The 15,217-nt window shown below is 36.5% G+C and overlaps 1 pseudogene; it reads right to left on the minus strand.

Annotated features, from left to right (window-relative positions):
• Positions 1-2,998: 2,998 nt before the first annotated feature.
• Positions 2,999-15,217, minus strand: part of LOC143686754 (crk-like protein pseudogene) — a 118,744-nt pseudogene continuing 106,525 nt past the window's right edge.

The raw sequence follows: 15,217 nt of genomic DNA on the forward strand, positions 1-15,217 counted from the left end.
TGGAATTTTCTAATATATCACCTTTAAAAATATAATTTCCTATTTCCTATAGTTTTCTTTAAATCCCCTTTTAATAAAGCTTCTTAGTTGTTTATTTCATATTTCTCAGGTCTCTTTTTAATATTAGATGACAAATGTATGGCAATCCTTTCTCTGTTCTATTAAAATGACAATTTGTTCTATATTAATTTATTAATGACATAGGATTTTGTTATATGTTATTTTACATAGAGATCATTCTGGAATGTTTTTTCTCAGAATGTGCTTTAACAGACATTCTCTGCTCTATTCCCTAAAATAATCTGAAGAAAGGAGTGATCTATCTTGGAGCACTTACAGATTGTTTTGTACATTACCTGCTGGATTTAATGTGTGTATATTTATAACTATTACTGAAAAGTTAAATATTTAAACTTATCTGTAAAATTTTCATTTTTTCTTTCTATTTGTTCCATTCCATGTTTTTTTTTACTCCTTAATTACCTTTTATTTAATTTACTCCTTTATTTGTTGGTTGTCTAATTACATTTTTCACCTTACTGATTTGAAACTTTTAACTATATTATCATCCTTTGCTATTTACCCTTGATATCTTTGACATTCATTCTCTAAAAAAAGCCTAAGATTAATATACTAACCAATTCCTCAACTCAGATATGTAAGAATGTTATATCACTTTAATTGCAATAACCATTTTTCATTCCTATAATCCATTGTTGGCTAGTATGTCATTATGTGATTATATTTAAGTCCATATGTTAATATTATTGTTATTATTATAAATTATTATTGTTTAATAGAGGTAATATTTTGATATTACCTACATGTTTACTATTCTTTCTTGAACCTCAATCATCTTTTTAAGGTCTTTTCCTTTTTCAGGAAGTATACCCCTTAGACATCAGGTAGGAATATGAAATTGCAGAAGACCTTCCCCTTGGCTAATTACAAAAGGACTCAGCTGTGAATACAGCTGACATGATTATGATTTAATTCTATGAAATGTCCTCATTGCATTTTTTTTTGTTTATATGAAAATATTTATTTTGTCACTATTCTTGGAAGAGTTGATGTGTATGAATACTAGATTTATAGCTATTTTTTTTAATACTTTGAAGACATGCCTCCAGTCTCTTCTTGCATCCATAGCTGTATTTATGAAATCTGTTGTTATTTCAATTGCTGTAGGTGAATTTGTCTTTACTTTCTGACTGCTTTTATAATCTCTATCTTTTTTGTACTGAAATTTCACTATAGTATGTTGTCATGGTCAGGTTCACATGTCAACTTGGCTAAGTGGTGTTACCTGTTTGTCTGATTGGGCAAGTGCTGGCCTGTCTGTTGCAATGAGGACATTTCATAGAATTAAATCATAATCATGTCAGCTGTATTCACAGCTGAGTCCTTTTGTAATTAGCCAAGGGGAAGGTCTTCTGCAATGAGTGATGCTTAATCTAATCACTGGAAGCCTTTAAGGAGGATTCAAAAGAGACAGGCTCTCTTCCTACTTCAGCTGGCAAGCCTCTCCTGTGGAGTTCGTCCAGACCCTCCATCGGAATCGTCAGCTTCACAGCCTGCCCTGTGGATTTTGGAATCTGCATTCCCATGGTCTCATGAGACACTTCTATAAATTTTATATTTGTGAGTGTTCCCTGTTGATTCTGTTTCTCTAAAGAACCCTAATTAATACATATGTCCAGTATTTATTTGTGCTTATCCTCCTTGGTATACATTTTTATCTTAGCTTAAATTAATATATTTTATTAGTTTTGGCTAATTATTAACTCATAGCTCTCTAATATTATTTCTCTTTCATCCCCTCTACTCTAGGACTTAGAACTTATAATTCTACCTTGCACATGCCTTAACTTTTCTTGCATATCTTACATTCCAGGTTTAACTGTGCATTAGCCAGTTTCCAGAGCTTGCATGTTCTTGCTTGGGAGCACCATGGGGGCTGAAATGGTAGAACCACAATTAGCAGCACCATCTTTCTCTGACAGCCTGGCCAGCTGTGGCCTGAGGGACTGGAGTTCATGAGTGCCATTCAGTGCAAATGATTATATGGAAAACCTCAAAGAATCTTAAATCTCATGTCCCATACCTTAAAGAGGGGCACTCATGGCAATCTTGGACACCTACCAGTATCCACAAACCCCACCACAACTCCTATCACTGTAAAACAAGCAAAGGCTTCTTGCAATCAATCTCTCCTCCAGCAGCCCATGCATATGGAGACAATGTCATCTAAGAGGCTGTATACTCACATTGGCATGGCAAATCTGCTGATCATTTTTGTTTTGTTTGTTATATGGCAAACAAAGCAAGACAGTAAAGGCCCTGTTTCAGGGCCATTCTTTTTATATTCCTTTAGTTTCAGCTTCATTTTAGAAGCTCAGAGGCACATGCCATTCTTTTTCATATCATAAAATATAACCTGTACTTATGAACCTGTTCAGAACACTAATTAACTAATCTTCCAAATCCAAACCTAAACAAAAGAGAGCAAGACAAAAGTCAGACATGGGGAGTTTAGGACAGAATTCTCTTTTCTTTAAGGTTTATTTCTTCTGTCCTCTAAAGGAAAATGAGGATGGCACCTGAGTCATGCTTTGAAAATCACCAAGTTACAATGCCTGGCCATGGCCTCTAACTTTCTCTGAAGAATAAATAGGGCCATGATGAGAGGGAAGATCCTGTCCTGATCAGCTTCTCTCCACTTGCATGTTTCCACCACTATCTCCAGTTTACGACCCAAAAAAACTCTAAAACTGGATATTCTGTGACAATAGAATTGTGACATAAATGTCTGGAGCAGCCCATTGCATGCATCCAAATATGGAAGATTGACCATTTTTTGCAGAAGGCTGGCAGTGGCCATGCAGGGTAACTTTGACTATAAGAGAGAAAACTTTCCCAGTTCAAAGAGACAATAACAGGCAGAACAATGAAGCAGAAGGAAATGAGACAATGACAATAACTTCTCTGCATCCAGGTTTCATGGGCCAATAATGTTGATGTGGATAAAGGGGAAAAGCCCTTTTAGACATTCACCTCTCTTTCCCACTGACCATTTATGTTCATCCTTGTGACTTTCACAAAGTCACCAACCTCTAATGCCAAAGCAGTCTTGTCATAACCACAGAGCACTCTTTGTGGATTTCATTCACAAAGATAGTCCCATTCTGGGTGGATGACAAAGGGTTGATTGCTGCAAGGAGAGAAGTTGTGGTCTGAGGTTGAGTGTAAGCACGAGCAAGTTCTGGGATAAAATAACTGTTGGAATTCCTATTTCCAAGCTTCCCACATGGCGAGGATCTTACACACTGTTTGACATAAGGGATAGGAATCCTGGCGACCGACCACCCTTGTTAGGGACACTCTACCACTGTTCTTCATGCTTCTCTATCACCAGAATCTCACCCTTCTTAAAGGGCAGGTCTTTGGCATCATTCCCAGGAAAATCATAGAGTCTGTATATTTGCCAGATTTTCTCCTACTCTAGGCAGGTTAGGTGCTGATAAGATCACATCAAAGGACTCAGATATCTGAGTGCCAGCCAATGAGGGTGGTGGTCCAGGCAGTGGATTTTGTAAAACCCCAGCAGGGCTGGCAAGTGATCAAACTCCTGGTTCCTCATCATGAAATGGTGAATAGGTGGCGAGTTGATGCTGTGGGACACACATAAGTTCTTGGACACAAAACAGAAACAAATGAAATTGAGAATAAAAAAATAGAGAGAATTAACGAAATCAAAAGTTGGTTCTTGGAGAAGATCAAAAAATTGGCAAACCCTTATCTAGGTGATAAATAAATGAAAATTCATAAAGTTAGAAATATGAGGGGGGGTCATTATTACTGATCCCACAGAAAGAAACAGGATCATGATAGGATACTGTGAACAATTGTATGCCTACAAATTAGACAACTTAGATGAAATGCACAAATTCTTAGAAATACTCAACGAATCTGGAAGAAATAGAAGACCTCAGTAGACCAATTACAAACAAAGAAATGGTCTCAGTATTCAAAAACCTCCCAATAAGGAAAGCCCAGGACAAATGGATTCACAAGAAAATTCTACCAATCATTCCAAAAAGAATTATTACTAATCCTGCTCAAACTCTTCCAAAAAAATAGAATGTGAGTGAACACTATTTAACTCATTCTCTGAGGCCAACATCACCCTATTACAAAAGCCAGAAAAAGATATTACAAGAAAAGAAAATTATAGAACAATTTCTCCAATTAAAGGAGATACTAAAATCCATAACAAAATATGACAAATAGACTCCAACAGCACATTAAAAGAACTATATACCACAACCAAATGGGTTTTATCCAAGGTATGCAAGGGTGGTTCAACACAAGAAAATCAATTAATATAACTCAGCACATTACCAATTGAAGGGAAATAAACAACTGATCATCTCAATAGATGCAGAAAAGGCATTTGACAAAAGTCAACATCTTTCTTGCTAAAAACATTTTGATAAATAGGAATAGAAGGAAACTTCCTCACCATTATAAAAGGCATATATGAAAAACACACAGCTGAAATTATACTCAATGGTGAAAGAACGAATGCTTTCCCTCCAAGATCTGAAACAAGACAAAGATGCTCACTGTTAGTATTTTTATTCAACACTCTGCTAAAAGTTCTAGCTAGAGCAGTTAAGCAAGAAAAAGAAACAAAAGGGAATCTGAATTAGAAAGAAAGAAGTAAAACTTTCACTATTTGCAGATGACATGATCCTATATATAGAAAGGCCTGAAAAATCTACAACAAAGCTACTAGAGTTAATTAAGGAGTTCGGTAAACTGGTTGAGTATTGGATCAACATGCAAAAATCAGTAGTATTTCTATACAACAGTAATGAGCAATATGAGGAGGAAATCAAGAAAGACATTCCATTTATAACAGAAACTAAAAGAATCAAATAAATATCTGGGAATAAGGATGCAAAGGTCTGACATATAGAAAACTACAAAATGGTGCTTAAAGAAAGAACTAAGTCAATGAAAGGACATTCTGCATTCATGGATCAGAAGACTAGTTATTGTTAAGATGTTAATTCTACCCAAATTGATTTACAAATTCAGTGTAATCCCAATAAAAATTCCATCAACTTGCTTTGCCGAAATGGAAAAGCCAGTTATCAAATTTATTTAGAAGGGTATATGGCCCTTAATAGCCAAAAACATCTTTAAAAAAGAAGAACAAAATCATAGGACCCACATTTCCTAACTTTAAAGGATATTACAAAGCTAAAGTTGTCAAAACAGCATGGTACATTTGCACACCAATGTTTATAGCAGCATTATTTACAATTGCAAAGAGATGGAAACAGCCAAAATGTCCATCAACAGACGAATGGCTAAACAAACTGTGGTATATACATACGATGGAATATTATGCAGCTTTAAGACAGAATAAACATATGAAGCATGTAATAACATGGATGGACCTAGAGAACATTATGCTGAGTGAGACTAGCCAAAAACTAAAGGACAAATACTGTATGGTCCCATTGATGTGAACCGACATTAGAGAATAAACTTGGAATATGTCATTGGTAACAGAGACCATCAGGAGATAGAAATAGGGTAAGATAATGGGTAATGGGAGCTGAAGGGATACAGACTGTGCAACAAGACTGGATACAGAAACTCAGAAATGGACAGCACAATACTACCTAATTGTAATGTAATTATGTTAAAACACTGAATGAAGCTGCATCTGAGGTATAGTTTTTTTTCTTCTTTTCTTTTCTTCTTTTTTCTTTTTTTATTTTTTATGTTTTCATTTTTTTAATTTTTTATCTCTATTATCATTTTATTTCTTTTTCTGTTGTCTTTCTATTTCTTTTTCTAAATCGATGCAAATGTACTAAGAAACGATGAATATGCATCTATGTGATGATATTAAGAATTACTGATTGTATATGTAGAATGTAATGGTTTCTAAATGTTGTGTTACTTAATTTTTTTAATTAATAAAAAAAAACAGCATGGTATTGGTCCAAGGATAGATATATTGACCACTGGAATCATTGAGAGTTCAGAAATAGACCCTCACATCTATGGCTAAGAGATATTTTACAAGACTGCCAAGACCAATGTACTTGAACAGAATTGTTTGTTCAAAAAATGGTGCTGAGGAACTAGATGTCTATATTCAAAAAAAAAAAGGAAAGAGGAATCCTACCTCACCCCTTTTCCAAAAATTAACTCAAAATTGGATCAAAGTCCTCTATCTAAGATCCAGGACTATAAAACTCCTAGAAGAAAATATAAGGAAGCCTCTTCAAGGTTTTGTGACAAACAATAGTTTCTTAGACTTTATACCCAAAGCAAAACAAACAAAAATAATTGATGGATAAATGGGACCTTCTTAAAATTAAAAACTACTGTGCTTCAAAGGAATTGTTAAAAAAATGAAGCAACAACCTCCTCAATGAGGGAAAATATTTGGAAACCACGTATCCAATAAGTTTTAATATCAAGAACATATGCATACATCCTAAAGCTCAATAAGAAGAGAATTAAAAAGTTTAAAATGGGCAAAAGACTTCAATAGACATTTTTCCAAAGAGGAAATAGAAATTAATAAAAAGCATATGAAAAGATGCTCAATATCACTAGCTCTTATGGAATCAAAACCGTAATAAGCTATTATTTCACACTAATAAAATGACCACTATTAAAAAAACAAAAAATTATAAATGCTGGAAAAGATGTGAAGAATTATGAACACTCATTCATTGTTGGTGGGAATATAAGCTGATGCAGCTTCTGTAGAATAGAGTTTGGTGGCTCCATAGGTAGCTAAGTATAGAATTGCCATATGATCCAGGTATCCAGCTGCTGAATACATATCCAGAACTGAAAGCAGGAACTCAAACTGACATTTGCACACTGATATTCATAGCAACATTATTCATAATTGTCAAAAGGTGGAAGCAACCTAAGTTTCCATCAACTGATGAATGGAAAAGCAAAATGTGGTATAAACATTGGCTGGAATATCTTTTGGCTCCAAGAAGTGATGATGTCCTGATGTATGTGAAAACATGGATGAACCTTGAGGACACTATACTGAAAGAAATAAACCAGACACAAAAGGACAAGTATTGTATAGTCTTATTGATATGAACTAATGGTAATGAGCAAACTTAGAGTTAGAATCTAGAACGTAGATTACCCAGGATAAAATAGGGGTAGATAATGGGAAGTTGATGCTTAATTTGTGCATAATTTCTATCTAGGTTAATTGTACATGTTTGGAAATGAATAATGATGATGATAAGAAATTATTATTAGTGTAGCTAACAGTGCTGAATTATGTGAATATGGATGAAAGGGGAGTTTTGAGGCCTTGTGCATTACTAGAAAGAAAGTTATAAGATAAAACATGGGACTGTATAACACAGTGAACCCTGTTGTAGATGATGGCCGTGGTTAACAGTTCAAATATAAGAATGTTCTTTCATGAACTAGAACAAATGTGTGTCACTATTACAAATATTAATAATAGGGTGGTATATGGGGAAAATACATCTAATGTAAACTATGGACTATAGTAACAGCAATATTTTAATATTCTTTCATCAATTTTAACAAAGGTGCCACACTAATGCAAAGTGTCAACAGTAGGGGGGTATATGGGAATGTTGTAGTCTTTACATGACTTTTATGTAAACCTACAACTTCTCTGACTAAAACAAATAACAACAACTTAAAAAAACATTTTGCTAAGTGAAAGAAACCAGACAAAGTTCTATACATTGAATGATTCCATTTGTATAAGTATAAATATAGATAAATCTATAGAGACAGAGTTAGATTATTGGATATATAAGGCTGGGGATGGTTGGAGGAAGTGAAAGGTGATTGCTAAGGGGAATGGATTTTATCTGTTTGGAGCAATGAAAATGATCCAAAATTGTTTATGGCAATGAATGCACAACACTGTGGTTATACTGTAAGCCATTGATTCTACACTTTGGATAGATTGCATAGTATGTGACTATATCTCAAAAAATTGCTTTAAAAAATAAGGAAAGGAAAAGGGAAAAAACACCTTTTAGGGAGGATATATAATTATTGAAAAACTATGATCAAAAATGTTGATTAACGCATCAATGTTAGCATGGAAGAGAGCTCTGTGCTTTTCAAATTTTTATCAAAGACCTGAGCAAGAACAAAAAGAATTTTTATCAATTCTTTTGGATATAATATATTTGGAAGGACAAATAATTACTCTGGAGGGCACAGTCATGTATGGAAAGGTATCTTTGCAGGTTGGTAAATTGGCTTAAAATAAGCTGTTAAAATTTTAAAAAGATAAATTTAGTTTTGAATTGAGATTAAATAGAATTGATATGCACAAGTAAAGGATATGGCTAACCTGAATAAATAATTCATGCGGCAATGTCCTCTTGAGATATGAACAAAATATTGTGAATGAGTCCACAACTTTCAGTAAATCTTCCTTAAACCTCCAGGTATCCCAAGTTCTTACTAATCCTGCATATATGTTCAATGTTATCTCCTGACACATATTTTAAAATTAAAACTAAATGTATTCTATCAGGCAGAGTTCTCTAGAAAAACAGAACCAACAGGTTATGTATAGAGAGACTTATTTTTAGATATTGGCTATGTGTTTGTATGGGTTAGCAAGTCCATATTTCCTATCATAGGTCAGAGGATGAAAATTCCAGAGGGGTGATGTTTAAGTATTAGTCCAAGTCTTTAAGGAAAACCACAGGTGATAGGAAGGTCTTGTCTGGAAGCAAAATTCCTTCTGATTCATGAATCCCTCAACTCTAGCTGACTGGCTGAGGTCCTGCCACACTCCTGAGGGCAATCTCCTTCACTGCAAATCAGCAATTTGTAGATTCTCATCCCATCTACAAATTACCTCCCAGCAAAAAAATAGGCCAGGTTTGACCAACCAACAGCACAGCCTACCTTAGCGAAGTTGACACAAAAATTAACCCTCACATGTGTGTTAGGTTCTTAGAAGGATAGTCTTCAGGTAAAGTAAGAGAGATACATTTTCATGACTCAGAATAGGGTCATAAAGAAACACCAGAGACCACAGAAGTTCTGAAAAAATAGGTAGCAGAATATCGAGGGGATATTTCCCAAAGTCCCAGTATTTCTGCTAATGACTACAGCAGGGGAAAAAAGGTAAGATGTGCCCCAGTTTCTAATTGAAGAGAATCCCCAGCTGTCAGGAAATGTGCCCCCTGCAAGACTTACTGAGTAGCCCCAGAGCCTGTACCCCCACCACTTGAATGATGAGTCAATATAATATACAGAGTATAGGGAAAAGAGTGGTCTATGTCCTCCTTGAGAGGGGTGAGTGTAGTGTTTATGGGGAGAGGCTTTTCATTCTCTTGGATTGAGAGGAGCACTGCCCCCATAAATTTGAAAATGCCCTCAGGAAGGGGAGACTGGAATTATGTTCCCTAGTGAGACATCTGCTTGTCCAGCAGACATGATGATCTGATCTATTGAACAGTGCTGGAGAGAATTAGCGAACAGTGGTGGAATTAAAAAGACAGTGGCATTGAGACGTGTATGGTGAGGAGGTTAACTCACTTTCTGAGGGGTTGGGTGGTAGCTATAGAAGATGACAGGTACTGCCTCTGAGATCCCGGCCGACTCAGGAGTAAACTCCATCAGCAGAGCTGTGGGATAGACCAGCAATAAGAAGAGATGAGATTGTCCACAAGACCCAAAACTGGAGCAGGGCCTCTGTGTCAGGGAGTGGAGTGGTAGGGAGACCTCAATGTCTCCTCTGAATAACACACAGGAGTACCAAAGAAGATCTAGTCAAGTAGGGCACCCTGGACACTAAGCAAATTCTTGAGCAGTGAAAAGAGATGGCCACCTGGGCGCTGACCATCCCATCACCAGGCAGGTCTTCCCACCCTCTCTGGTGGTACCACAGTAGGAAGAAAGAATTCAAAGATGAAGAAAGGACAAAAGGATACCAACAGCAAACTAAGCTTTTCCCTTTGCCCCTCATTGCATTTACACAGACACTCTGTGCCACTGGAGTCCCAGCTCCAGCCCACACTGGGAGAGGAAAGGAAGAGAATTGAGCACTTGCATTCTGAGATCCAAACTTAAAGGAAGAGTTGGAACCTGTGCTTTGAAAATGGTAGGGTAATAGTGCCGTTTCCATTTTTCCTGCCAAAAATCATCCAAAAGGGATTTGGGCAACAAGAAACAGAAATGGACTGCAGTATTCAATAAAATTAGTTAGATAGCTGAAAGAAAAAAAAAATTGATGGAAAGGATACCAAAAATAGTTAAGACCCAGTAGAGATGCCTACAGGTGAGGTGATGGACTTGAGACAATGACTAACCAGTGTCCTTATATTCATATTCATGTCTATTGCCAATAGAAATTTCTCACCTGTGGATATTTGACAGATTTATTAAATTCCTCAACACCCATCAACTGTTGGATTAAATGCTATATTCTAATACTATTTTCATTATACTTTATATTATCTCACCAACAATAAATGATTGATATTTCCTCTCAACCCAGTGGCACTTTGATTATTTTTTCATTGTGGAGTATAATCACATTCCACCTCGAATTAAATCACTTCATTTTAATTCTACAAGCACTGAAAACATGAACTAATTATCTTGTATCTTCCCATTATAAGAAATATCCATATGAGACACTTAAAAATTATTTGTTGCATGAATGAATTACAGAAAAATAAATCTTGTGAGAAATGTGGGTTAGAATGCAAAATTGAGAGAAGAGGTGCTAGTTATTCCCAAATATATAGAAAGTTATTTGTATAGAAAGGGCTATATTTATTTTACATAGCTCCATTAAAAAACATTTATTTATTTGTGTATTTAATGAATCAAATCACAAATACATATCTGTTGCCTTTGCTGGATCAGGTATTGTGTTATACTCTTTGGGTAGAGTGAGAAGTAGAGCACAAATTTTGTTCTAAAGGGATCTGCATACTAATGTGGGATGCTCTGAAACAAAGGTACCATAATTGCTACAAGGGCAACATCTAGTAAGGGTTACTTACAATGTTCTCCTTAGGGAAATGAGGTGGTTTCTAAATTGAAAATTCAGTAGGCACCAGACAGTTGAAAAGATGCAGCAATCTGATAAAATCAAGACCAGAGACTTTATCACCTTCAAGTCATATCTTGCTTGATTATTTGTGGTTTAATATTTTCCCATTTTTCAGAAAGGGATTAATGTTTAAATCTGTTTTATACGTGTTGAAATTCAATTTCAAAAGTAGTTTTAAACATTCTGCACACCAGCTTTTGTCATGTCTTCTTAGAACAACCCAAAGAAATAGGGGGCTCCAAGGATGTATCATGTCCTTTCATCTGTCTACAACTGTGTTTTCGACTCAGTTAAGGTGTGGCCCAACCCATTCCAGATGGGTCTTAATCCTATTATTGGAGTCCTTTGTAAGTGGGATGAAATACAGACAGAGAGAGAGAAAGCCAAAGAAAGCAAGGAGATGAAGGTCAATGGAGCCCAGAGGAGATGGTAGAAGCTAGGAGAGATCACCATGTGCACTGCTATGTGACATAGGAACCAAGGATCACCAGTAGCCTGCCCCAGGACACAAGTCTTCAGGAAGAAAGCATTGCCTTGATGATACCTTGATTTGGACATTCTATTTGCCTCAAAACCATGAGCTAGTACATTCCCATTGCTTAAGACAAGCCATTGCATGGTATTTGTTTGAGCAGCCAAGGAAACTAAAACACCATGTACTTGAGTTGCTATCTGCACACTCTTTCTAAGAAGCTCAGTTTCTTCATAGAACCTCAATTTCTATCAACACAGACAAGCACTGGATTTGTCAAAAATACAGTGATAAAGGAGTTCATAATAGACTATACATAGATTACTTCAGAATTGTCTCCTGTTAGAGTCTCAGAACCCTGAACACTACAGTGATATTTATTCTCACACTTATATTACTACATATGGTAGACCTTTATTTCTCTTTCTCATGTGGGTTATCTAAACACGTGTTACCTCTGAATGTAGTCCAACTATATCAAAATAAAGTATAGCATATTAATATAAAATTTAAAATCATCCTTATTTCAAGAAAAAGCAGTGCTGAAAATGAAATTTAGCTGTTATAAATATTATAAGTTCTATCATTTCAATCTAAACCTAGAACTAAGTAGAAATTTCAGTAGTACTTAACAATTTTTGCATTTTTCATTCTTATATTGGAATTATCATTAAAATTTAAAGCTTTGAGTTTTGTGTGTTTATTTTATATCTCAGTTGACAAAAAATTACATAGAATTATCACACTCTCCCTCTAGAGTATGTACTACTTAAAACCAAGTACTGGCTTCACATGGTGAGTCTGAAGTTGTGCCTGCACTATATTCCAAATACCCTTGAGCAAAACAAGTGTATTAATACAAGAGCAAGATTCAGCCCATCAGGTTCGAAAAACTGCATCTTTCTGTGAGATACTTTATGCTGTTAATGATAATCAATTAGTAGAAAGCAGGAGCTTTATAAAAAACTTGCAAGAAAATATGAAATGGTATTTCATAAGAAAAGGTGAATAAAATTAAATAATAATTTTATGAAAATTACTGATTAAAAGATGCTATCATATTTGCAATTTATTAACTCCTATAAAAGAAAAAAATACCTTACCAGTGAGCTCCCTGCTGGGTGTGTCCCTGCTACACTTTTTGTGCTTTGAAAACACAAATGCACAGGTATTCCCATTTGGTTATACCGCCAGCTGCACATTCACCTTTAGCCCCCTCCCCCGTGAGCTGACTGCTTGTCATTCCCATTAGCCTTGCTCATGCTGTGCTGCGGAGGTGAATCTCAAAGTGCAGGAGGGGAGAATCCAGTGCCGGCTTTCCTGAGGGAGCCACGCTTCTGCAAAGTTAAAGAAAGTAGATGATATTTGCAGGACCAAAGAGCAGTAAACAAGAACATCATGAATTTTCTTGGGACGAGGTTGAGATCTGTCTTTCAGAAAACTCTTGGTGTCAGGCTGTACTGTGAAAGCCCCTTGCCAACACGATACCTGTGGAAGTACAGGCACCACCCTCAACCCATACCAAGTGTGGCAGCTTAGAGCTATGTACACCAGAAATAGATGTTCCAGAACGTAGGCATGATTGATTGATTAAACTACTTTAGTTGAGGTGTGGCCAAACTGAATCTGGATGGGTTTTAATCTTATTAATAAAGGCCTTCTAAGGGATGGCCACAGAGAAAAAGACAGCCACAGGGACAGGGCAGAATCTGGAAGTCAATGGAATGTTTAAGAGAAAGAAGAAGCCGGGAGAGTCCACCATTGTTGTCTTGCCGTGTGACTTCTTCTAGCCTCAAAACCATGAACCAATAAACCCCCATTATCTAAGTCAAGCCATTGCATGGTATTTGTTTTAGCCACTAGAAAACGGAAACACTAAGGAGTTATCCCCTTTCACCAAGAGAACTACATGGCCTTCTAAAGCATCTCCCCACTTTCATGTTTGCCCTCTCAATTTCACTAACTGCATTTAGAAGGCAAGTTTCAAATCCAGACTGATTATAACATTCTTCTGCTTTCAATAGCTTTATATCACTCTTAAAATAAAAACTAAAATTTTTCATATGTGTGTAAGTGAAGCATTGCACAGTCAAGCCCACACCTTCTGTAGCCTCATCTCCTCCTCCATGTCCTCCCTTATTCTTGACCCAGGAACCTTCTGACATTTCCTTCGACAAACATGTTCACTGATTCCTCACTCCCTACTGGCTCACCACACAAACCCCAACTTCTCAACTACTTGCTCTGAACACTGTTCAAACCTGGGTTTCTGAGTCATTGCATAGGATAAACATCTCTGGCCCCTTGTTATGGATTCCAATTTCCCCATGCACCTTTCCCTTATAAGACTAAGTTCGCAGAACATTAATGTGTAAATATTGATGGTTCACTCTCTCCCATATTAATCATATCATGTTTTACTTAACCATTTTATAGCAAGAAGGTGGCACAGTGCCTACTATATAGGCATTGTGGATAATTAATAATATTTGTCAAATTGATCAGTATATGGATTTATAGCCATTTAAAGTACTGAACATGCATACACACATAAACACTCATATGTGTGTGTGTGTGTGTGTGTTTGTGTGTATGCGTGACTCTCTATTTCTATGCATTTAGAATCAAATACTTTCAAGACAGAAAACTGAAGGAGTTCTAGGACACTTACCATGTCTATACCTTGAGCCAGTCATGCTTCTAATCTGACTTGACCTGAATACCTCCAGTCTTTAATCCTCTAATCTCTGCTTCATTATCTGCAATAGTGTTGATTCATCTCAATCTCTCCATCTCTGGGTTTTTGCCTTGTGCCTCCAAGCCCTGCCATGGACCAGACACTATGGAGGATCCATCTTTCAGGAGCACCTTAAAGTCACCGGGCTTTGGAGTTAGACAACCTAGATGCAAATCCCTCCTGTCCTCTTACCAACTAGTAACCTTGAAAGAGTTACTTAAGTCCTAGAGCCCTTAGTTGTGAGGTCTGAAAAATGATGGAATAATAGCATCTGCCCAATTAAATTAATCTGTTTGAGAATTAAATGAGATTGCACACACAAACACATACACACATACTTAAATATGTCTCAGTTTGCCAGGGATTCAATAACAAATACCACCACTGGTGGCCTTAAACAACAGGAATGCATTTTTATGGCAGTTTTGGAAGCTAGAAATCTAAAATTAAGGTGTTGGCATGCCATGCTTTCCCTAAAGTCAGTAGCATTTTGGTGGTGGCTTGCCAGCAATCCAAAACTCAGTTTCTGCCTCTGTCACATGGCAACCCGTATTTTTCTGTTCCCTCCTCACTCTCTCTCTTGTGTCTGAATTTCCCGTTTGTAAGGACTCCAGTCACATTGGATTAAGGCCTACTGCAATTCTGCGTAGATTGTGAAAGATCCTCTTTATGAGTGGGCTCACATCTGCAGAACCAAGGATAAGGACTTAAACAGTCTTTGTGGGTGCACAATTCCATCCACAACAGCACATGTACATCTTACCATGGACCAGACACATCATAGGGTATCCAGGAAGTAGCAACTACATATCCGCTCACTCTCCGGATTCTAAATCCCAAACCCCTCATCAGCATCTGCCTGCCTAGACTT

This window comes from Tamandua tetradactyla, chromosome 6, assembly GCF_023851605.1.
Source record: "Tamandua tetradactyla isolate mTamTet1 chromosome 6, mTamTet1.pri, whole genome shotgun sequence".
Lineage (NCBI taxonomy): Eukaryota > Metazoa > Chordata > Mammalia > Pilosa > Myrmecophagidae > Tamandua > Tamandua tetradactyla.